The 26,051-nt window shown below is 41.6% G+C and overlaps 1 protein-coding gene across 5 annotated transcripts in view; it reads left to right on the plus strand.

The window, feature by feature from the left end:
* LOC137375294 (inactive N-acetylated-alpha-linked acidic dipeptidase-like protein 2) overlaps nt 1-26,051 on the plus strand; it is a 1,073,632-nt gene that overhangs the window by 20,418 nt on the left and 1,027,163 nt on the right. For 4 of the 5 annotated variants that reach the window (XM_068042232.1, XM_068042235.1, XM_068042234.1 and 1 more), the window contains exon 2: nt 19,869-19,931. The exons of the other annotated variant lie outside the window; for it this stretch is intronic. The gene's annotated coding sequence lies outside the window, so the exon portion shown is untranslated. The remainder of the gene's footprint in view (nt 1-19,868; nt 19,932-26,051) is intronic. 5 annotated transcript variants of the gene reach the window in all.

The following is a 26,051-nucleotide window of genomic DNA, read 5'->3' on the forward strand; positions in this document are numbered from 1 at the left end:
ATAACATCCGAGCTGTTGTGCTGAAGACTTGGGCTTTAGAACTAACTGCGCCTCCAGCCAAATTATCCAGTACATCTATAACACTGGATCTTCCTGACAAAGTGGAAAATTACCCACAATTATCCACAAAAAGCAGTACAACTCCAATCTGTTCAGTCAGTCCGTCAGTCTACTCTCAATCATCGGCAAATTGATGGAAAGGGTTGTCGACGGTGCTGTCAAGTGGAACTTACACAGCAATAACCTGCCCACTGATGCTCAGTTTGGATTCTGCCAGGATCACCCTGCTCCAAACCTCATCAGAGTCTTGGTCCAAAGCTAGACAAAAGAGCTGAGTTCCAGAGGTGAGGTGAGAGTGACTGCCCTTGATATCAAAGCTTCATTTGACTGCGTGTGGCATCAAGGAGCCCTCACAGAATTGAAGTCAATGGGAATCAGGGCTGAAAGCTCTCCACTTGCAATTATACCTAGCACAAGGAAGATGGTTGTGATTATTGGAGGCCAATCATCTCATTCCCAGGGCATTGCTACAGGGGTTCCTCAAGGTAGTGCGCTAGGCCTTACCAATTTCAGCTGCTTTATCAATGCCCTTTCCCCCCATCATAAGGTCAGAAATGGGAATGTTCGCTTATAATTGCACAGTGTTCCAATTCCACTTGCAGCTCCTCAGATACTGAAGCAGTCCATACACCCATGAACAACATTCTGACTTGGGCTGAAAAGCGGCAAGTGACATTAATGCCAGGCAATGACTATCTGCAACAAGGAAATCTGAACACCTTCCTTTGATATTCAATGGAATTACCAGAATTGAATTGATCACATTCAACAGCTTGGTGGGGTGGGGGTTATGGGGGAGAGGTGGTGGGGTTACCATTGATCAAAAGCTAAATTGGACCAGTCACATAAATGCTTGGCCGTAAGGGCAGACTAGAGGCTGAGTATTCTGTGGCGAATGGCTCACCTCCTGACTCCCCAAAGCCTTTCTTTCATCTACAAGGTATAAGTGTGATGGAATACTCTCCACTTGCCTAGATGAGTACAGCTCCAACAACACTCAAAAAGCTCAACACCATCCAGGACAAAGCAGCCCGCTTAATCGGCACCCCATTCACCTCCTTCAAAATTCACTCCCTCCCCCACCTGCACAGTGGCTGCAGTGTGTACCATATACAAGATGCACTGCAGCAACTCGCCAAGGCTTCTTTGACAACACCTTCCAAACCCAGGACCTCTATCACCTAGAAGAATAAGGGCAGCAGGTGCATGGGAATGCTATCACCTCTTATGTTTTCCTCCAGGTCACACACCATTCTGACTTGGAAGTATATTGACAAAAATGTCAAACTAATTTTTTTTTAAATCTTGTTTTAAACTAAGGGTAGATTTATCAAAAACATCAACTTGCCTGTTACGTAGAGCCTTTAATGTAGTAAAATGAACCAAGCTGCTTCACTGTAGAGGTATAAACAAAATTTTACACCAAGCTACATAAAGAGAGGTTGGGATAGGATGACCAAAAACTTAGTCAAAGAGGCAGGTTTTAAGGAGCGTCTTAAAGGAGGAGAGAAAGATGAAGAGGTTTAGGGAGGGAATTCTAGGCAGTGGCAGGTGGCCATTAATGCTGGTACAATTAACATCGGGGAGCTCAAGAGGCCAGAATTGGAGAAATGCAGAGATCCTGGAAAGTTGTTAGGCCGGTGGAAGTTACCGGGAGGAGTGAGGCCATGGAAGGATTTGAAAACAAGAATTTAAGTTTTAAAATTGAGGTGTTGTACAACTGGGAGCTAATGTACAGCACAACAGGTAATGGATGAATGGGACCTGGTGTGAGTTACGATATGGGCATAGTTTCGAATGTGTTCAGGTTTATGAAGGCTGGAAGATGGGAAACAGGAGAACACCGGAATATTCCTGTCTAGAGTGAAAAGGCACAGATGAGGGTTTCAGCAGCAGATGAGCTGAGGCAGGGACAGAGATGCATGCTGCAATGCTGGTCTTGTTGATGGAATGAATATGTGGTCGGAATCTCATCTTAGCGCCAAAGGCAAGGCCAAGTCTGAGAGAGTGCCAACCTCTTGGAAAGCCATATGCAGCACCACTCTGAGTTGATGCAGGAGCAGTGCACTAATATGCACAGAAAGAGTGACACTCCCTGTAGCATTGACTGCTCAGTGTTGCTGATGGCACAGAGATGCATGGAGTGGCCACCAGCTGCGTCTCAGCTGGTGGCTTCATCCAGCATACAAAGGCACCATGAAATGGCTTAGACAGTTGAAGAGGCTGATGACCAGGCCACTTCTCAGGGGGCGCGGGCATCATCTTCCCGCTCCTTGGCCCCTCTGACTGAGGAACCTTGCATGCAGCAAGGCCCTGTTTTTGAAGGTGACCCTTGCAATGATGCTGGTGCAGCAGCCTGTGGAGGAGCCCCCACTGGCACCTGCATGACGAGGAATTTTGAAATTACAAGCATGGGGAACATGGCAGGTCTGGGACACATTTCAGCATAGTTGCCAGGAACACAGCGGGGAGTCATTCGTGCTCAGTGTGGAAAAATTATATAAAATGGGACATTCAAATTCAGTTGCTCATGCAGTGGCACAGAGATGCCATCGCTAGAGCTGAGAGGCTTGATCTTGTACGGAGAGAATCTTTGAGAGAGAGAGACTTGAGGCTGCTGGCATTACTTGGACATCAAAGGTGGGTTGAGGAAGGCCTGGTAAACCAATGAGTAGCAGGTGAAGCTGTTCAGATGGGAGCAGGCGACTCTGACATTGGAGTCGCGAGGAGGAGAATCAGCAGATGCAAGCTCCTGGTCAGGAGGAGGCCAGAGGAGCAGAGCGAGGGTCTGCAAGGAAAAATTGATGCTACCCACAACATCAGGTGCACCACCAAAGAGTTGGCTACAAATTATAAAAATAAAGTTTTAAGCTGATTATTCGACTCACGCGGAGAAATTTCTGCTTGTCTGAACCTAAAATCGTCAAGTCCAAGATTTTGAAATAATAGAATCTTTTTACTAGTCCTGCACAGTACTTTTATTTTGAATTAAATAACCATACAGCTAGCTCATACGTACATGGCTGCTTTATCCTTTAAATAAAATGAGCATAATTAAATCCTGAACTTTTTCCATACAAAAAGATTGGAAGTACTCATCCTTATTGATAACTTAAAATAATATTCCCACTGCAGTCTTTCATTTCAAATTTGACTAACAAACCTCTCAATGCTGGCAATTATCTATGTAATGTCTCCCATATGCATGTGTAATGGATAATTATGGTGCTGTATTAGGGAAGGAAATTGTGAAAAGGATTAGGATTCATCCTTGCGTGGCTTAATCATTATGTTATCTATTTATATTTTCTGCATCATCTAGTTGTAGGAAGGGAATGTGATAAGCAGCAAGATGGTACAAAATTGTTGGAGATTGAATGAATTCTACACTAGCCACTAATTTAATTTTGAAACAGTCTAGTAAACCATCACATTTCAGATTGTTTGATTCCCAGAAGAGGATATAACTTGGTTTCAGTTTAGTTTGCATACACAACATAGGAGGATTTTGGGAGTTCTTAAGGGATCTGATGATTGGTACCTTACAAGTGAGTCAATTTATAGAATGACATCAGTTTGGATGTTTTGTCTGTTTATTATGGATCTGTGGTATGTTGTCAGCTTCCACTGGTTTATTATGTAAGTGATAATGCTTTTAGTTGCTTCCTCATATTTTTGAAAGATTCATTATTCTCAGTGTAGAGCAGAAAATAATTTCAGCCAATCTTTTGCATTTCAGTGAGCTATAATTAATTTAGAAGTGTGCTGCGTCTGGAGCTTGTGGCTTCCAGCCCAGAAATTCGGGTAAACAAATAGTCAGTTTGGGAGATTTAGGATGGTAGTTTTTGACAACCATTGAAGCAGAGGTACTTGCTGCTGACCTTAAGAAAGCCTTGCTGAGAAATCTAGTGATTTATCTCTGTGGCAAGAACTTTACCTCCTCTTGCTGCATAGCAATTTGTTGTATTCTTTAATGGGGATTCCCAGCTTGGACCTGCAGTGATGTCATCAAGCTGCCCAAGCAGCCAATCATATTAAAGAATTCTCACAGAGAGCCAACCAGAAAATGAAAAACACTAAAATCAAATCACTGTTAAAAATGTTTATACAGAGCTAAGTCAAGTTTTGGATATGTACATGGGTGAAGATGGAAGCTGAAATATAATGAAAAAACTTTTTAAATAATCATATCAAAAAATTTATTTTAAAAATTGGTTAATTATAATGGAGACATTTAACAACATTCCACAAATATAAGATGATATTTTCAGGGCTAAATTAGTTGTTCAGTAATAGTTATTAATCAGATCGCCGTTAAAAACACTCATTGAATGAGCATATGAACATACGAATTAGGAGTAGGAGTAGTCCACTCGGCCCCTTGAGCCTGCTCTGCCATTCAACAAGATCATGGCTGATCTGATTGTAACCTCAACTCCACATTCCTACCTACTCCGGATAACCTTTCACCTCCTTGCTTATCAAGAATCTATCTACCGCTGCCTTAAAAATATTCAAAGACTCTGCTTCTACTGCCTTTTGAGGAAGAGAGTTCCAAAATCTCACGACCCCCTGAGAGAAAAAATTTCTCCCCATCTCTGTCTTAAATTTTTTTGAAATTCTCTCCTGGGATGTGGGGGCCAGCATTTGTTGCCCATTCCTAATTGCCCTTGACAACTGAGTGGCTTGCTCGGCCATTTCAGAGGACAGTTAAGAGTCAACCACATTGCTGTGTATCTGACGTCACATGTAGGCCAGACCAGGCAAGGATGGCAGATTTTCTTCCCTAAAGGACACAAGTGACATTAGTGAAGGTGATCCATTATTTTTAAACAGTGACCCCTAGTTCTAGATTCTTCCACAAGAGGAAACATCCTTTCGACATCACCCTGTCAAGACGCCTGAGTACCTTATATGTTTCAATTAAGTTGCCTCTTACTCTTCTAAACTCCAGCGTAGATAAACCTAGCCTGCCCAACCTTTCCACATGATAACCCGACCATTCCAGATATTAGTGTAGTAAACCTTCTCTGAACTGCTTCCAACACATTTACATCCTTAAATAAGGAGACCAATGCTGTACACAGTACTCCAGATGTGGTCTCACCAATGCCCTGTATAACTGAAGCATAACTTCCCTACTTTTGCATTCAATTCCCCTCACAATAAACAGTAACCTTCTATTAACTTGCCTAATTACTTGCTGTACCTGCATACTAACCTTTTGTGATTCATGCACTAGGACCCTCAGATCCCTCTGCATCTCAGAGCTCACAATCTCTCATCATTTAGATAATATGCTTCTTTTTTTGTTCTTCCTGCCAAAATGGACAATTTCACATTTTCCCACATTATACTCCATTTTCCAGTTCTTTGCCCAATCACTTTACCTATCAATATCCCTTTGTAGCCTCCTTACATCCTCTTCACAACCTACTTTCCTACCTATCTTTGTGTCATCAGCAAGTTTGAGCAATCATACCTTCGGTCCCTTTATTTAAGTCATTTATATAAATTGTAAAAAGTTGAGGCCCCAGCACAGATCCCTGTGACACACCACTCGTTACATCTTGCCAACCAGAAAATTACCCATTTATGCCTACTCTGTTTCCTGTTAGCTAGCCAATCTTCTATCCATGCCAATATGTTACCTCCTGCACCATGAGCTTTTATTTCCCGCAACAATCTTTGATCTGCCACTTTATCAAATGCCTTCTGGAAAATATAAGTACAGTACATCCACTGGTTCCACTTTATCCACAGCACATGTTATCTCTTCAAAGAACTCCAAGAAATTGGTTAAACATGATTTCCCTTTCACAAAACCATGTTGACTGCCTGATTACCTTGAATTTTTCGAAGTGCCCTGCTATAACATCTTTAATAATAGCTTCTAACATATTCCCTATGACAGACGTTATGCTAACTGGCCTATAGTTTCCTGCTTTCTGTCTCCCTCCCCTTTTGAATTAAGGAGTTGCATTCACTATTTTCCACTCTAATGGAACTTTCCCTGAATCTAGGGAATTTTGGAAAATTAAAAGCAACACATCAACTATCTTGCTAGCCACTTCTTTTAAGAACCTAGGATGATGTCCATCAGGGCCCGGGGACTTGTCAGCCCACAGCTCCAACAATTTGCTCAGTACCACTTCCCTGGTGATTGTAATTTTCTTGAGTTCCTCCCTCCCTTCCATTTCCTGATTTACAGCTACTTTTGGGATGTTTACTTGTATTCTCTATGATGAAGACCGATGCAAAATACCTGTTCAATTCATCTGCGATTTACTTATTTTCCATTATTCCCCAGACTCACCTTCTATAGGATCAACACTCGCATTGTTAACTCTTCTTTTCACAATATCTATAGAAACTCTTACTATCTGTCTTTATATTTCTAGCTAGTTTTCTCTCATACTCTAATTTTTACCTCCTGATTAATCTTTTAGTTGTTCCTTGTCGTTTTTTATATTCTGTCCAATCTTCTGACCTGCCACCCATCTTTGCGCAATTATATGCTTTTTCTTTAAGTTTGATACTATCTTTAACTTTTTAGTGAACCACAGATGGTGGGTCCTCCCCTTGGAATTTTTCTTTCTCGTTGGAATGTATCTATTCTGTGTATTCTGAAATATCTCTTTCAATGTCTGCCATTGCATCTCTATTGACTTATCCCTTAACCTAATTTGCCAGTTCACTTCAGTTAGCTCTGCTTTCATGCCCTCATAATTGCCCTTATTTAAGTTTAAAATACTGGTCTAAGACCCACTCTTCTCTCCCTCAAATTGAATGTAAAATTCAATCATATTGTGAATACTGTGCCTAGGGTGCCTTCACAATGAGTTCCTTGATTAATCCTATCTTGTTGCGCAATACCAGGTCTTGTATAGCCTGCTCTCTAGTTGGCTCCAGAACGTGCCGTGCTAAGTAACTATCCAGAAAATATTCTATGAACTCCTGACCTGGGCTACCTTTGCCCATCTGATTTTTCCAGTCTATATGTAGATTAAAATCCCCCAAGATTATCGCCGTACCTTTCTGACAAGCACCCATTATTTCTTCCTTTATACCATATCCTATCATATAGTTACTGCTAGAGGGCCTCTACACCACTCCCACAAATGACTTCTTGCCTTTACCATTTCTCATCTCTACCCAAACTGCTTCTACATCCTGGTTTCCTGAACTGAGGTCATCCCAGTCTATTGCACTAATAACATCATTAATTAATAGAGCCACCCCTTCACCTTTTCCTAGCTTCCTGTCGTTTCTAAATGTCATGTACCCTTCAATATTCAGGTCCCAATCTATGTCATCCAGCAGCCATGTCTCTGCAATGGCTATCAGATCGTACTTATTTATTTTTATTTGCTGTCAGTTCATCTATTTTGTTTCGAATGCTATGTGCATTCAGATACAGAGCCTTTAGTTTTGTCCTTTTATTAATTTTTTAACCTCTAGCCTTATCTGCTGATTTAATCTTAGATTTGTGCTCTCTGCCCCTTCCTGTCACAGTCTTTTTATCATTTCCCATATTAATACCTTTCTCTCTTGCCTTGTCTCTACTCTTTGATTTACCATATATTTCCAAATTTGATCCCTTGCTCCTAGCATTTAGTTTAAAACCCTCTCTACTTCCCTAGTTATGAGGCTCGCTTGGAAACTGGTCCCAGCATGGTTCAGGTGTAGAACTGTCTTCCACAGTTTTGCCCACTCACCTAGTCTGTCAATATCTCTTTGCAATTTTATGCTATCATCTAGACTGTCTACAATGCCGCCTAACTTTGTACCATCAGCAAATTTGGATATATGACTTACTATACCATCATCCAAGTCGTTAATGAATAATGTGAATAATTGAGGCCGCAACACAGATCCCTGCGGGACACCACTAGTTACGTCCTGCCAACCGGAGTACTTACCCATTATCCCCACTCTCTGTCGCCTACCGCTCAACCAACTTTCTAACCATGTCAATAATTTGCCCTCAACTCCATGGGCTTCTACCTTAGTTAACAGTCTCTTATGTGGGACTTTATCAAATGCCTCTGGAAGTCCATATAAATAACATCCATAGACATTCCCCTGTCCACTACCTTAGTCACCTCTTCAAAAAATTCAATGAGATTTGTCAGGCATGACCTTCCCGTCATGAATCCATGCTGGCTGTCCCTGATTAACTGAAATTTTTCTAGGTGTTCAGTCACCCTATCCTTGATTATAGATTCCAGCAACTTGCCCACCACAGATGTCAGGCTAACTGGTCTGTAATTTCCTTGGTTCCCCCTTTCACCCTTCTTAAAAAGTGGAGTGACATGTGCAACTTTCCAATCCAGAGGGACCACTCCTGAATCTAGGGAACTCTGAAAGACTATAGTTAGGGCATCTACAAAGTGCTCCCCTACTTCCTTTAACACCCTCGGATGGAAACCATCAGGTCCTGGGGATTTCTCACTCTTTAGTTCCATTAATTTCCTTGTTACTGATGATTTACTTATGTTAATTGTATTAAGTCCCTGTCCCCTACCGGCTGTTAATTTTTTCGGGACTGTCGGCAAGTTATCCTCCTTTTCAACTGTAAATACTGAGGCAAAGTAATTGTTCAACATGTCTGCCATTTCCCCATTATCAATGACAGTATCTCCAGTTTCAGCTTTTAGTGGGCCTACATTGCTCTTGACCACCCGTTTTCCGTTTATGTAACTGTAAAATTTCTTATTGATTTTGATGTCCCTTGCAAGTTTCCTTTCATAATCTCTATTAGTAGCTCTTATAAGCTGCTTTGTGGCCCTTTGCTGGTCTTTGTATCGATCCCATTCAGCCGGATCTGTGCTGTATTTTGCATTTTTGTAAGCCATTTCTTTTTGTTTTATGCTATCTCTAATCTCTTTAGTTGTCCATGGCTGTTTTTTCTGTGAAGTGGAGCTTTTTCCTCTCAGGGGTATATACTCGCTCTGTATTTCGTTAAATGTTTCTTTAAATATTCTCCACTGTTCTTCAGTCGTTTGACCCATTAACCGATCTACCCAGCTTACCGTGGACAATCTCTGTCTCATCCCGGTAAAGTCAGCCTTACCCAAGTCTAAAATTCTAGTAGCTGATTCGTGCTTTTCACTTTCAAACGCTATCTTGAATTCGATCATGTTGTGATCACTATTTGATAAATGTTCACGCACAGTTAGGCTACTAATTAAATTTGGCTCATTACTCATAACTAAATCTAATATTACCTGTCCCCTTGTTACATCTAGGACATATTGCTGTAGGAAACTATCCCGAACACATTCCAGAAATTCACTACTATTCTGACAGGTGCTAGTCTGCCTCTCCCAATCTATGTGTAAGTTAAAATCCCCCATTATTACTACTCTGCCTTTGTTACACACTTGCCTAATTTATCCAATCTAACACCTCAGAACTGCTACCAGGGGGTCTATACACAACACCTATTACAGTTTTCGTGGGAGTCAGTTGCCAGCATTCGCCAGAGCTGGCGGGCAGCCATAAAGACAGGGCTAAATTGTGGCGAGTCGAAGAGACTTAGTAGTTGGCAGGAAAAAAGACAGAGGCGCAAGGGGAGAGCCAACTGTGCAACAGCCCCAACAAACAAATTTCTCTGCAGCACCTGTGGAAGAGCCTGTCACTCCAGAATTGGCCTTTATAGCCACTCCAGGCGCTGCTTCACAAACCACTGACCACCTCCAGGCGCGTATCCATTGTCTCTCGAGATAAGGAGGCCCAAAAGAGAAGAAGATTACAGTTTTAGATCCTTTTCCGTTCCTCAATTCCACCCCTCATTATATCCTCCCTCACCAATGAGGTGATATTATTTCTAATCAGTAAGGCTACTCCACCCCCTCTGCCATTTTCCCTCTCCCTCCTGTAAACTTTATAACCAGGTATATTTAGTTCTCAGTCCCGACCATCCTGTAGCCACGTCTCTGCAATGGCGACCACATCATAATTTTCCATTTGAATTTGCGCCTGCAGTTCATCTAGTTTATTTCTTACACTCCGTGCATTTGTATATAGAACTCTTATTTGGGATATACCCCCTAACTTGTCCCTCAGCACTGATGCTTTATTCGCCTGTTTATTATTTCTCTCTTCTGGTTTAACTAGTATACTTCTTGCAGTTTGTTAACAATCAGCCTCACCACTAACCTGCACTCCTACCTTCTCCTTTAACTTCCTGTTTTTCCATGCAACTGAACTCTCCCCCCCATTATTTAATTTAAAGCCCTATCTACAGCCCTAGTTATACGATTTGCCAAGACTCTGGTCCCAGCCTGATTCAGGTGGAGCCCGTCCCATCGGAACAGCTGCCTCCTTCCCCAGTACTGGTGCAAATGTCGCACGAATTTGAACCCATTTCTCGCACACCAATCTTTGAGCCACGCATTTACCTCTTTAATCTTATTGACCCTTTGCTCCTGGCTCAGGTAGTAATCTGGAGATTATTACCTTTTTGGTTCTGCTTTTTAATTTAGCCCCTAGCTGCTCATATTCCCTCAGCAGAACCTCTATCCACGTTTGACCAATATCATTGGTGCTTACGTGGACCATGACAACTGGATCTTTCCCCTCCCACTCCAAGTTCCTCTGCAGCCCAGATGAGATATCCTGAACCCTGGCACCAGGTAGGCAACAGAGCCTTCGGGACTCTCGATCCTGGCCACAGAGAACAGTGTCTATGCCCCTAACTATACTATCCCCCATAATGACTACATTTCTCTTTTCTCCCCCCACTTGAATGGCTCCCTGTACCACGGTGCTGTCGTCAGTTTGCTCATCCTCCCTACAGTCCCTGCTCTCGTCCACACAGGGAGCAAGAATTTCGAACCTGTTGGACAAGGATAATGGCTGAGGCTCCTGCAACACTACTTCCTGGTTCCCTCTACCTGCCTCACGCATAGTCATACCCTCCTGTCCCTGACCATTGGCCGAATTCATGGTAGTTAATCTAAGGGGTGTGACTGCCTCCTGAGACACAGGTAACTCTCCCCCTCCCTGATGTATCGCAGTGTCCGAAGTTCAGACTCCAGCTCATTTTTAAAAACATTTAAATTGCCCCCTCCCATGCCCCTAATAACCATGCAATGCATTACTTGCTCTCTACCCCCCCCACAAAACACTTTCCCTGCCCACTTGACCTTCGCCGCCCCCCTCATCAACTCTGAGCCGGAGTTCCTCGAGCAGCCAACACTTGCTGCAGATGTGGTCACTAGGAGCCACAATGGGGTCCACCAGCTCCCACATCATGCAGGTACAACACGTTGCCTGGCACTGCATCTCTATTTTATTTAATTAGATTTTAATTTGTTCTTTAAATTTCCGACTGGTCTTTAGTTTTTAATCTGCAAAATATTTCTCCACAGTGGCGCAGTGGTTAGCACCGCAGCCTCACAGCTCCAGCGACCCGGGTTCAGTTCTGGGTACTGCCTGTGCGGAGTTTGCAAGTTCTCCCTGTGACCGTGTGGGTTTCCGCCGGGTGCTTCGGTTTCCTCCCACAGCCAAAGACTTGATAGGTAAATTGGCTATTGTAAATTGCCCGTAGTGTAGGTAGGTGGTAGGAGAATTGAGGGAAGGTGGGGATCTGGTAGGGAATATGGGATTAATGTCGGGTTAGTATAAATGGGTGGTTGTTGGTCGGCACAGACTCGGTGGGTCGAAGGGCCTGTTTCAGTGCTGTATCTCTAAATAATTTTTAAAAATAATAAAAAATAAAATAAATATTCACCTTTAATCTGAAATCAACTTAGAATAGGTAATTCAAATTAGCAGTTACTTACCAACCAATGAGTTTATGGTTTTCCTGTGAGGTCATTCTTTATTTTTTTTCACTCTGTTTTTACTCCCTTAAATTACCCAAAAATTAGATTTACACCAGGTACCTTGATTCCCCCCAAATAAACACTACCTACTATATTAAAAAGAACTTAGACCTTTCTCTTTACTTTAGTTACTTACCCATCTATCCCCTCTGCCTGATGTACGCTTTAATAGGAAAGTTGTCAATCAAAGCCAAGTTACGAGCAGCCTGCTGTCAGTCACACCGGATTGGCGGGCTGGATTCTGGCCCATAACTTGTATGTTGGACAACTCTAGTGTAGAAGATCAGACATGATCGTGTTGAATTGCAGAGCAGGCTTGAGGGGCTATATGGCCGACCCCTGCTCCTATTTCTTATGGTCTAACATTCATATCCTCCAGGAATTGTACTCAGTGTGATCTCTAACGTTTTAAAATGATTGGGTTAGGGTGGAGAGAACAGGGTGTGAATATGCTGAGTCACTGATTTGATTTATAGAGAACATAATTAGCATAATGTTCACAATGCATTTTCTGACAAGGAAAAATTCCCAGTTTTAGATTAAAAAAGCTGCCTGTCAACTTTACCATCAGTACCAGAAAATTAAATCCAGTTTAAAATTAAAGAAAAATTGACAAATGTGACTAATTTATCCTTGGGGTCAAATTCACCGTCATTCTTCTCATGTTAAGCAGTTTACTAATCAGAGAAGTAGATGTGTGTTTACTGATTTTTTTTTATTGGTAGAGATTTGGCCTGATTTTAGAAGTTAAGTGAACAACAGTAAGCTATCGTGGTATTTATCTGTGTAACCTCAGGGACAGATTAGGAATGTGTTCTATCTAATGTAAGTGAATCAATGTTGGTACAAATGACATGGTACTAGGTGTGGCAACATTGTGCTTTTAGCCTTTAAGCCTGGAGGAGGGAAAAAGTCATTAATTTTCTCCTTCCCATGTTCACTGGTCAAAGAATATTCTGGAATGCAAAGGTAACCCCTGGCTTCTCTTCACAAACTATCTTCTTGAATCACACTCCTATGCCACCTTCACCCTCACCTCCAACAAGTATGAGTAGCTTGTGGACATCTTTGTCACAAAGATTAAGGCCATCTGTTCAGCTGCCTCTGTTGGTTTCCTCTCGTCCCTCAGCCCATAGGACTAAATGTCCCCTAATGCTCCTTGCAGTTCCAGCGCTGAACTTGTATCTTGCTGTAGTTTCTATCTCATCTCCTGTTCTGCTCTGTCCAATTGAAGCTTCATCCATGAGACCCACTTCCTGGTCTCTCAATCGTTTTCTGACTGAACTGTTAATCACCCAGCATCCCTTTCTGGGCCCAATGTTAGCTGGCATTTCAATCGTTCCCTCTCCTTCGGTACTGTCCTCGTTCCCTTCAAATGTGTCATCACCACATTTCTCCTCAGAAAAACTCACCCTTGACCCCTCTGTCCTTGCCAACTATTGCCCCATCTCCAACTCCCTTTCCTCTCCAAAATCCTTGAATGTATGTCACCTCCCAAATCTGTTCCCATCTTTCCTGCAATTTCATGCTTGATTCCCTCCAATCAAATTCTGGCCCTGCCATGGTACTGAAATGGCCCTTAATCAATGTCACAAATGAAATTCTATGTGGCTGTGACCATTGGTAAACTATCCCTCCTCATCCTTCACGACCTATTTGCACCCGTCAACACAGTTAAGCACACCAACCTTCTCCAATGCCACTCTTCCATTGTCCGGCTGGGTGGAATTGCCCTTACCTGGTTCCATTCTTATTTTTCAAATCATGGCCAGCAAATCACCTACAATGGCTTCTGTTCCCTCTGCCACATCATTACCTCTGGACTTCCCCAAGGATCTATCCTCTGTAGGCTGATGTCATTCAGCTATCTCACCACCTGTCTCTATCCCACCGATGTCTCTGATTTGTCACGTTGCTTGCCTGACAACCAATATTGGATGAGCAGAAATTTCCCCCAAATAAGTATTGGGAAGACAGAAGCCATTATCTTTGGTCCACCACAAACTCCATTCCCTGACCACTGTTTCCATCCGTGGCAACGGTCTTAAAATGAGCCAGACTGTTCACAATCTTGGTGTTGTATTTGACTCCAAGATAACCATCTGACCACATATCTGCTCCATTACCAAACCCGCCTACTTCCACTTCCATAACATCGCCTGTCTCTGACCAGACCTCAGCTCCTCTGCTGCTGAAACCCTCATCCATGCCTTTCTTACCTCTGTACTTATCGATTCCAATGACCTCCTGGCCGGCCTCCCATCTTCCACACTACATCAATTTGTGCTGACCCAAAACTTTACTGCCTGTATCTTAACTCACACCAAGCCTTGTCCACCCATCACCCCTGTGCTTGCTGACCTACACTGACTCCTGTTACAATACACCTCAATTTTAAAAGCCTCATCCTTGTTTTCAAAGCTCTGCATGCCCTCACCCCTACCTATCTCTGTGGCCAACTCCAACTTTAGAAGCCTTTGAAATCTCTGCGCTCTTCTAATTCTGACCTGTTGCATATCCACGATTTTAATCATCATACCATTAGCGACCATGCTTTTAGTTGCCTGGGCCTGAAGCTCTGGCACTTCTTCCCTAAATCTCTCTATCTCTCTGTTCTCCTTTAAGATGCTCCTTGAAACCTACCTCTTAGACCAAGCTTTTGGCCATCTGTCCTGATATCTCCTTCTGCGACTCAGTGTCAAAAATGTTTTTCTTGATTGTGGTCTTGTTTAAGCGCCTTGAGACCTTTGCTCCAATAAAGGTGCTATATAATCACAAGTTGTTTTGGTTGTTATTGGTCTCCTAACAGTTTAAAAATTATTTTGCCCCTGCAGTTCCCATTTCTCTCTTGGTACTGCTCTTTCAGTGACAAAGAAGTGGAAACACCTCTCTGTTCAGTAGAGAAAAGGGAGATTTCTGACTTGCCTGAAAAATTTGTTTTTTTAATTCTTTCTTGGGATGGCCAGGCCAGCATTTATTGCCCATCCCTAATTGCCCTTGAACTGAGTGGCTTGCTAGGCCATTTTCGAGGGCATGTAAGAGTCAACCACATTGCTGTGGATCTGGAGTCACATGTAGGCCAGACCAGGTAAGGACAGCAGATTTCTTTCCCTAAAGGACATTAGTGAACCAGATGGGTTTTTACAACAATCAACAATGGTTTCATGGCCATCATTAAACTAGCTTTAAATTCCAGATTTATTAATTGAATTCTAATTCCACCTTCTGCTGTGGTGGGATTCGAACCCATGTCCCCAGAGCAATACCTGGGTCTCTGGGTTACTAGTCCAGTGACAATACCAGTACGTCACCGCCTCCCCTGAATCTCACATGAAACGCCAGATATACTTGTACTTCTGTAAGAGATTCGTTCCAATCTTGCTTGGGCTGTTCCTTCACATTTTCTTCCTCAATACTTACTGGTGCCACTTCTTCCTTCTCTTAAAACTGGAGAATTTTACTGACTCCATTTCCTCTCTGGATTTCTATTTCTACGTCCATCTCCATACATACTGCTAAAAGCCCACTGACTGCCACCACAACCTGGTTTAGGTTTTCTCCTATCCTCTTCATCAGAAGGCATTGCTCCATTCTTCCAGTATTTTGGACTGCATTGTATCTGCTGTATAGATTCCGCTTATTGCACTGCATTAGCGCAGCGGCTGATTTAAATGCTGGGGCGGACCGCCCACCCCAATGGCGTGCTGGGCGATCCGTCCCGGCAATGGAGTCAGCAGCCTTTGCACAGGCGCTGATGCCATTTTTAAAGGGCTTTGAGCCCTTTCATTTAATTTCAATATTTAAAAAAATAGATTTAAAATTTTTTTTAAAACATTTAAATTGCCCCCTCCCATGCCCCTAATAACCATGCAGTCCATTACTTGCTCTCTCCCCCCCCCAAAACACCTTCGCCCCCCCCCCCACCAAATACATAAACTTTAAACTCTAACCCTTCCCACCATCCCCTAAACCAATGAGATTAGTTTGACCCCACTCCACACCCCCCTCTGCACTGGAAAACCTACCTGCTCCCCCTCCCCATCAGTGTTACGCCTCGGTTCCCCTTGCAGCGGGATGGAAGGCAGAGGCGAGGAGGTAACTAATTCCTTTACTTAAATATATTTACATATGTAAATTGTTCTCCCATTGCTGAGCAGCGGGGTGCGGTCACGAGGCCTCACCGCCGCCGGTAGTATCGGGCCAGGCCTTCCTGGCATTGAGGCCTGTGGCGGCCCTCTGATGGAGGCATTTTCCGCCCCCCCCTCCACCATGCCCCCCAACATCAGCCCACCATATCTTCTGAAATGTCCTCGGCTAAATTCTTCTAATATTTGGTGATCTGGCTTTTGACCAAGTCCACTTCATTTCATATTCCTGTTCTCTTGCGTTCTTTCACAGCAGTCACAGGGTCTCTCTTGCACTTGCATTCATCCCATTAGCTTCTGTACCTGCTAAATCAGCTTGTCATTTGTGGCATCTCCAACTAATGTGCTTTTCTTCCCCACTCTTCTCAGGTTTCCAGAGGTTTCCAGAGGTTTCTGGGACACTTTTTTTGTTCATTTTTCCATCACCCCAATTCTCACTGTCCTTGCTGTGGAAACTTGCATATAAGTACAGGATGACAGGGTTTTCAACTTATTCAGACAAATTCCAAACGTGATTATTTATATAGAACAGGGAGTATTTAATAATAGCCGGTAACAGTGTGATGCAAGTCGACAATTGCAATGGCAATTTTCCTCCCTGTTCCAAGAAACCTTCTGAGTTTTGTCTGACATACCCAACAATCCCCATACGAACATACGGACATACAAATTAGGAGCAAGGGTAGGTCATTCGGCCCCTCGAGCCTACTCCCCTATTTGATAAGATCATGGCTGATCTGATTGTGGCCTCAACTCTACTTTCCTGTCTACTCCCTATAATCTTTGACTCCCTAGTCAATCAAGAATCTATCTAGCTCAGCCTTAAAAATATTCAATGACCCTGTCTCCACTGCTCTCTGGGGAAGAGAATTCCACAGACTAACAGCCCTCTGAGAGAAAAAATTTCTCCTCATCTCTGTCTTAAATGGGAGCCCCTTTATTTTTAAACTGTGTCCCCTAGTTCTACTCTCTCCCATATGGGAAACATCCTCTCAGCATCCACCCTGTCAAGTCCCCTCAGGATCTTTTATGTTTCAATAATATCAGCTCTCATTCTTCTAAACTCCAATTGATACAGGCCAAGCCAGTCCAACCTTTTCCCATAAGATAACCTCTTCAGCTCAGGAATCAATAGAGTGAACCCTTGTCAAGAGATGACAGGAGCCACAAGCCCACCCTCCCAGAGCCCAGTTTTTCAGGGTTTCTGCACAATGGAACCAGAGCAGATACAGACGGGCACCCTTTTTATTTTCAGTTTCTTTTTCTTTTTTCTTTTTATTTTATTTTGTTTCATCATTCATTTTTCTTACCATGTGACTGCCCATCGTTTTTTTCATGTTTGTGCTTTGGGCCAGGGCTGTTCATTTTTCTGTTCATTAACGCCCTCTCTGCACTAACGCTTTGTCTTTCAACACACTATGAACATACCATTTGCCTTTGCTCCATGACCTTCTGGTCAGTTATTCTCTGTGACCCTGTCCTATCAACACCTTTACCTTTGTTATCACTTGCCCCGCCCCCGCTTTATTTGCTTAAAGCCTATTACATTTCTAACCTTTGCCAGTTCTGATGAAGGGTCACTGACCTGAAACGTTAACTCTGCTTCTCTCTCCACATATGCTGCCAGACCTGCTGAGTATTTCCAGCATTTCTTGTTTTTATTTCAGATACAGCATCTTCCCATTTGCATTTCCCCACACCTTTATTCAGTACTTTGAAGACCCCCTTCAGCATGAGATAGTAATTTGCATATATATCCTCTAATCTAATATACTGTAATCACAGTTTATCATGCAATCTTTCCTGCAGTAGGGAGATCAAATGTAGATTGCATGATTGCTTTGCTGAATAACTTTGTTTTGTCTGCAAGTGTGATCACGTCTTCTTGTGCCTTGCCACTTCAACTTGCCCTTCTGTTTCCACTTTGACCATTCCAGTTTTTGGACTCATACACTGTTCTGGCCAAGGTCAGCATAAACTTGAAGAACAATATTTCTTCTTTTTCCTTGGGACTTTGCAGCCTTCCGGTCTGAACATTGAGTTTACCAATTTCAGATAAAGCTGTCTCTCGCAATATCCTGTCTCCTTCAACCATCATTCTCTACTTCTTCATTTTGTAGCCTTTTGCATCTCCCGCTTTTTAAAATCCTTTCACTGTCTGAGGTGCTCTTTCTCTTTCGTCCTTGAGTCTTCAGTTAATATATTCATGGGCTATTAAGTCCATTAAGTGTCTCTTTGTGATAGTCATTTGTACATCTCATTCTGGCCTTTTTTGTTGTTCTCATCTCCCTCCTCACCCTCCTGACATTTGGTGCTGTAAAGGGGCTTCCTTATCTTCTAGTTCTTACCACAATCTGCTCAATTTGACCTATATTTTCTCAATTTGAATGTTAACAAATCTAATTTCCAGCACCTTCTGTTTTCAGTTTGAGATTGCCCGCATTTGCATCTTTTAAAATGTCTAATATGTGGGACATTATTTAAAAATGTGCATTCTTACATCCAATGGTGCAGCAACCTCAACTCACCTAAATGAGATGCAGGTGGAGCAAGAAATGCCTGATCCCCAGAACAGAGAGGGGGCAGTTAGGCAGGTGCTGACTGTGTATATTTCTGCATTGCTACCTGCTTCCTGGTGAAAACACAGACAGTAAAGTGCAAGTACATCTGTACTATAAATAATTTTAACGTTTTTAAATTGATGTACTAATTTAACTGTTGTAGAGAGAAATCCAGCAAATGTCCAGGGATATACAACATGCCTCTCCCTCTCTGACCAGGAAGGTAGATAGATGAATTGTTCCCATACCCTTCTACTGATACTGTAGTGTAATTATTAGTAGGCGTGCAAGATGGCCTCGGCTGAGTCCTCTCCAATTCTTACCTTTCCTTGCAGAAGTATCTTGTCTGTACCTCCCCCAGATGACCTAGCTAAAAGAGAGCAGGCAGTTGAACTAATGACGAATGTGTGGTGTGATCTGCATCGTATTGTTAGATGAAATTTGTGCTTGTTAAATAAAAGCTGATTTGTAAGTCATCCAAAAATAAGATTCCGCTCTTCTTTATTAATTAATTAAATAATACATTACATTTACTTTACCCATATATTTTTAGTGTATAGTTGATACCAAAAATTCTGTAATAAGTTTGTACTTTATAAATGTAGCTTTTATTTAGTGGAGGCTTTTACATTCCAGACCTGCTTCTCCTAATATTAACAAAAACATAATATCTCATTTCCTCTTATGTAAAATTTTGCTATACATATAATGTCTCTGTGTAACTTCTACCCTTTTTAGCTAATATATTTCTGTTGAGGTTCAGGGATTCTGCTTTAATTACTGTACTCTGACAGTGTATTTGTAATCTTTTTCCAGTGCTTGAATGGAGCTGAAGGTGATTTGTTGAATTTATCAATTCTTCAATAATTGATGCAGTGAACAGTGTGAGGATTAGGTCCTCTTGAATAATACAAAAGCATTGAAGTAATAGAAAATAAAACAAGTACTCAATGGGTTAATTTGGCTTTTTATAGGGTTAATGTTTGCTAAATTATCAGGTTATAAGATTGAAAGCAAAGACCTTGATCTTTGTTGGTGAAAAGTATTAGATGGCGGCCCTAATGCAGAGTCTCATTAAAGAAACTGTCAAGACTCCTCCACTTTGCCATCACCTGGGTTATCCTGCAAGAGGCAACTGTCGCTTCTCGTCAATGTGCTATAAAAGAGGCATTTACAAATAAATGAAAAATGTCACATTCAATATCACTCTTTAAAGCAGACAGTGTGTCAGCTTTGCCACAAACTGCCCTTGTTGCTTTATATTTCAGGTGTTACATTCTTCAGCAGTCAATAGGTTTTGACTAGGTGCAGTCTCCTCCATTTTGTAACAGGTAAGCTCTTTAATAATTGCCTTTTATTAAAATATTGTAATTGTTTGGATTAGCACAACCAACTGTCAGGTGTGCTGACAAAAATGATAGCTGATTTGCACAGGTGGTATGCCAACACTAAAACTTGCAGCAAATTCCCACATAGAAATGTTTTTAAAAACTGATCCTCATTTCAAATAACATTTTGATAACATTTTATATGAAGTTATATATAAATGTAGTTAAGATTGCTTATAAATTATTTTCCAATATGTTAGCACTATCCCTGAAAGCTCAGGTCCAATAGCTTGTCCAAGTGGTCATTTGCTATGTGTGATACTTGATGAATATTAGTAGGTTTCAGGAGGGGTGGTAGGGAGGAGGTGGAGGAATCAAAGCTGAGCCGAATCCTGTCCTCACTTGAGCATTTCACACACATTCACTTTCCAACTGGGGCAATTGTTATCAATCAAAAACACTTGCCATAGCTGATTTCGTCCATCCCCATTCAGAATTTTTACAGCATCCATCAGTTAACTCAGCACAGACTGTCCTGGTCTGTTAATAACAAGGGCAGTCATGATTCTTATTCAGTGTACTGAACTTAAGAAGTGTTTCAATCCTCAGTAATAATGTTTCCAGCTTTGTGGAAGAATTATTGATGTGCACCAGCAATTTTGATATATCTGAGGTGAATACAGTGACTTGTATTGTATACTCTGAAATGTATGAGTGTTATGCAATTTTGTGGAGAGTTGGAAAGCTTATCCAAATTTTTTTTTCCAGAAAGTCCTTACGTTTAAATGGACTCTTAAAATTGTTGTAAATTGCTTCTAATTTATTTGTCATAAAAGGACCACTGAAGCAAAATATTGTCATTAAAGCAAACTGTAATGCTTCCACATTTGTATTTCTTTAGTTGCATTCATTGTGTGTTATTCTCTTTCCCAGGCTTGACCATTATCTTGCCTTGTTTGAGTTTTGCTCATGGTTCAAGATGAGACACAATTGTATCTATGCAGTGAAGGCGTGACTAATCATTTTTCTCAGGATGCCAAGGAATTTGCCATTTAATTTAGAAGGGTTTACCCAAGGTTATAGACAGTTATAGCACCGAAACAGGCCCTTTGGCCCAACGAGTCCGCACCGACCATCAACCACCCATTTATACTAATCCTACGTTAATCCCATTTTCCCTCTCCCATCCCCACATTCCCTCAATTCTCCTACCACTTACCTACACTAGGGGCAATTTTTACAATGGCCAATTTACCTATCAACCTGCAAGTATTTGGCATGCTTCAATGCTGAGAAATGTAAAATAATGTATTTTGGAAGGAAGGTACTGCCAATGGTTAGGTTGAAGAATTGGATGGAATTATCTGATGAGCAATGAATGCATACTGGGACCAGAAAATGGTATGGGTAATGATGCAACTAACATGTTGCTGCCAATAGTACAATGTATTCGAAGGGCAGGAAGTATGGGAATGATTGGAATGACTTACTGCAGGGAAGCAAGGCTGAGATGAAAGATGGGAAATTAACCCTCAAACACTGCAGTCCACATTTTCCCCACATCTACCACAAAAACAAAATCAGATCTCCAATGTCAGCAACTTCTGTCATGACAGACCACCAACTGCTCCACTCAAAAGAAAAAGAAGCAAAAGAGACACAGAGAAGCAGAGAGATTATAGGATGAGGGAGAAGCATGAACACAATGAACATGGGTAAGAGAGAGGATTTTCCTCTGTCTTACTGCTAACACTAACATAGGAGGTGCACCAATACTGAATGAAAATGAAAGAGAAACTATTCACATTTTTTAAAGCTAATTTTCATTTGAAATGAAGCTATGCTCCATGTACTACTCCACCTCTCTGGACCTACTGTATCAATGACCTAGATTTTGCTTCTGTGCTTTTAGGTTGTTTTATTATTTAAAGACATTTGCAAACGCAACATGAAGTTCTGTGACATTGACCACAAGTCGTGGGAATCAGTTGCCAGTGATTGCCAGAGCTGGCGGACAGCCATAAAGGCGGGGCTAAAGAGTGGCGAGTCGAAGAGACTTTGCTGTTGGCAGGAAAAAAGACAGAAGCGCAAGGGGAGAGCCAACTGTGTAACAGCCCCGACAGCCAATTTTATCTGCAGCGCCTGTGGAAGAGTCTGTCACTCTAGAATTGGCCTTTATAGCCACTCCAGGCGCTGCTTCACAAACCACAGACCACCTCCAGGCGCTTACCCATTGTCTCTCGAGAGAAGGAGACCAAAGAAAGAAAGAAAGATTATTTAAATAGTTAGTAATTCACTACACACAATCCCACCCACTTATAAAGAAGTAACTTGCATATATACAGCACATTTCATAATGTCAGGATATCCCAAAATGCTTTACAGACAATGAAGTTTAGTAACTGTTGTAATGTTCGAAATGCAGCAGCCAATTTGTACACAGCAAGGTCCCACAAACAGCAGTGAGATAAATGACCAGATGGTAAGTTTCTTCTTTTAAGAGATATTGGTTCAAGGATATATATTGACCAGAACATTGGCTAGGAACGCCCCTGCCATGGGATCTTTTATGTCCATCTTAGAGGGCAGACATGGCTTTGGTTTAACGTCTCATCCAAAAACAGCACCTCTGACATTGCAGTACTATCTCAGTTCTGCACTGGGCTATCAGCCTAGGTTATGTGCTTAAGCCTCTGCAGTGGGACTTGAACCCACAACCTTCTGACTCTCAGGCAAGAATGCTACTAACAGATCCATGCCTGACATTTATGTCAACATGTTAGGACCATTCAAATTTTGCCAACATAATGTTACGAAAGTGCTTCCTTTTCTTTGTTAAATTTTTTTGAGGACTTGGGTTTTAAAACTGAAAAGGTAATCGGAAGGTCTTTTGGACTTGGTTTGTAAACAACCCTTACTGGAAGTCACCTGTCTTCAGATAAGTACCCAGTGGGGTATTTTAGACCTGGGGAGGATGTTTACAAAGAAGTGACAGGTCAAGATTTATAGGAGTCTGGAAGCTTGACTCTTGAGATATTGTTTTGGTTTCACTTTGGATAGTGAGTTGGATATGGACAGTGTTATGAAAGGAATTTAAAAATCAACCTGCTAAGCAAAAAACCGTAGCTCACCCTTTTCCATCTCTTTGAGATGGAAGTGTAAGAAATAGAGAAATTGATGCTGCATTCCTCCTGGAACGTCTGCCAAACTGATCTTCAAATTCGCCTGAAAAGAACTGTTCTAGAAAGATCCCAGTGACAGCTGTCTACGTGTATTTGGGATGCCAGAATAAAGGGACAACTGACATCTTTCCACACCTCTTTTTTCCTTCAAGAATTAGCAAGTATTTGACCAAAGTTTTTTTTTGTCTTTTTTTGCTAACAGAGTTCTAAAGAGAAAATCTCTTTATTTTCGGTTAACCGTTTGTATATGTGAGGGGCAAAGGTAAAAGGGAACTTTCATATTTCAATCTCTGTGTTAATGCTTTGCTTCATTACTTGTTAAGTCTTGTTTTATAATAAACTGATAATTTTGTTGTTTATTAAAGAAACCTAGTTGGTGTATTTTATTCTGGGATAAAAATAGAGTCTATGATTGACCATATCGGAAACTGGGTAAACATTTAAATATATGTTATGACCTGTAGAGAAGTGGAACTAGGGAAAACAGAGTTGACTGTTTGCTATGTGACTTGTTCTTTTCAGATTAGCATTTGTAGCTTACGCATATACTTAGCTGCTGCCTCCATTTCTGTTATTGGCTCTGATTGCCTGGTAGATGTCTGCAGTTCTTCAACACTTGCTGAATGCTGTTGCGGTGTACGTCATACAACTTTATTCAGAGACTAAGAATTATAACATCGAAAGATATATAATCTGTGCCGGTATGGTAACCCAAAACAAAAAGAAAATGGTTAACATAGTTTTGTGATTTGGAATCACTATTGTAAATTGAGTGCCAACCTTTTAGCACAGCTGTCAATATTGAGTAAAATCCTAGTGTAATATTTGTTCGGTTGGGAATCCACTTCATAACTGAAACATTGCCCTACATGAAAAATCTAAAAATAGTCAAAAGTGTAAAAGTATGCCCATCACGTGGACCAGGGGGGATAACCTCTTTGTGCATCAGTCCATGTTCACTGTCCTGTTACCAAGGAGTGGAAGATTTACTTCTGTTGTGATTTGTTCCTCTTTGTAATTTTGGAACAAAAGCACAAGCATGTGGATCCTGTTTACAATGTTGTGAAGCTAGAGCCAGTACTGTACCCTCAGGGTAAACACAAAATTGCAAATGGCCTTTTTCACCTTTTACTTCCTCCTCCCTTTTTCTTTTACCTCCTATTTTCTCTCAATACATATATGAAAAGCAGTATGTATGTTTGACCTTTTGTTCTTACTGGAGGCTCTGACTGATTTCTCATTGTTTTCTCTCTTTCACCATAGGTATTTCTGCCTGCTGATTTTCTCTTTGAGCATTTTGCTACATATTTCTGACTGCAACTTAGTTTAGATGTCTTCCTTCTTGATACAGAATATGTTTGTGCACATATCCCCTCCTCCCATCCCTTTACCCCAACTATGGGACCCTTGTGTGCATGACACAGATTAACACATAATGCAGATAGTGCTTTGAGTCTCATGGAAAAAGGGCCTTTCATTAGCTTCAGACTGTGATCTCACAAGTGAGTCTTTGACAAAAGGGGAGAGTTAGTCGCTTGTTGGTTACAGTTCTGGAGCTGCTTATATCCTATAAGTTTCTGAACTTAGACATTGAAAAAAGTTTAATTTTGAATGCATTTTCTGTTATGTGTGCTTCCTGACTGATGACCATGGACTAATAATAATACCATGGACTAATGTTGTTTTTGTTGCTCTACACCCGATTCATCATATTTACATAACAGAAAGAAATTGCAAAATAAGACATATACAAGAAGGTGGGGACAACATTCCTTCTAAAATTTTGGATTTCGACGCTTGGAATTGTAATACAAAATAGAGATAATAAGCTTTTGTTACATCTGCATTCATGGCAAACTGATTCTGCTGCTGAATAAAATTCAGCTGAGTACAGAAAGCAGAATATTTATTTTCAGTGTTCTGTAGTTTATACAGTAATTGAGTAGTGTGGCTGTAAAATATGCAGACATTAAACATAATTAATGAGAATAAAGGCAATACAATGATATTGAAACTCCATTCTTTCTAAACCAATGTGAGTTGCATTATGCAGAATTAGTTGATTTTTCTTGTCGAAACCTAATTGTGTTTTAATTTAATGAAGATCCAGTTTCATGCTAAGACAATGAATAGTAGCATCAGTAAATCATGTCGTGCCAAGTAATTTATGGAGACAAATTTTAGTGGAAAATATTCAGAATATGCTTTAATAACGGGAAGATAGCGCGTGACTAGACAGTTTCTTCATTAGGTAGAGCCAGTGGTGAGTGGAATATTTTGAGGGAACTCCTCTGGACACTTGTGTTACATAATTTGGTTGTTAATTATAGCTGCAATATTGACAGGCCAAACAATACAGCACAGTGACTGAATTAAAGAAAAAGCTTTACAGGTGTATGGGATGGTGGGAAGGGTTGGAGGTTAAAGTTTATGCAGTTTGCGTGGGAAGGTCAGATTGTATAGGTAAGTGTTTTTGAGGGGAAGGGAAAATTAACAGATGTAACAGAAATAATGGGCTGGATTTAGTTCTGCTCCAGGCGTCGGGGCTTGTGGCGGGTAGGGGCGGTCGGCTGGAAAATGCCTCTGGGAGAGGGCCGCCACGCAGCCCGACGAGAGGAGGGTCTGGCCTGATATTGCTGGCAGCGGCGAAACCTCGTGGCACACTCCCCCACCCCACCCCGCCACTTGGCGACGGGACTGCCATTTAAATATTTAAATAAATTAAAATTACTGAATTAATTATACATCCGTCCCACCGCGATCTTTGTGCCGCTGGCCGGCACTCCCTCGCCTTTGGATCCCCATTCCGGGAAACGAGGCAGCACACTGGTGGGGAGGGGGGGAGAAGGTACGTTTCTCAATGCAGTGTTGGGGGTGGGGGGAACGGGGTCAAAGTAACATCATTGGTTGGTGGGAAGGGTTGGAGGTTAAAGTTTATGCA

This window comes from Heterodontus francisci, chromosome 11, assembly GCF_036365525.1.
Source record: "Heterodontus francisci isolate sHetFra1 chromosome 11, sHetFra1.hap1, whole genome shotgun sequence".
NCBI classification, from domain to species: Eukaryota; Metazoa; Chordata; class Chondrichthyes; order Heterodontiformes; family Heterodontidae; genus Heterodontus; species Heterodontus francisci.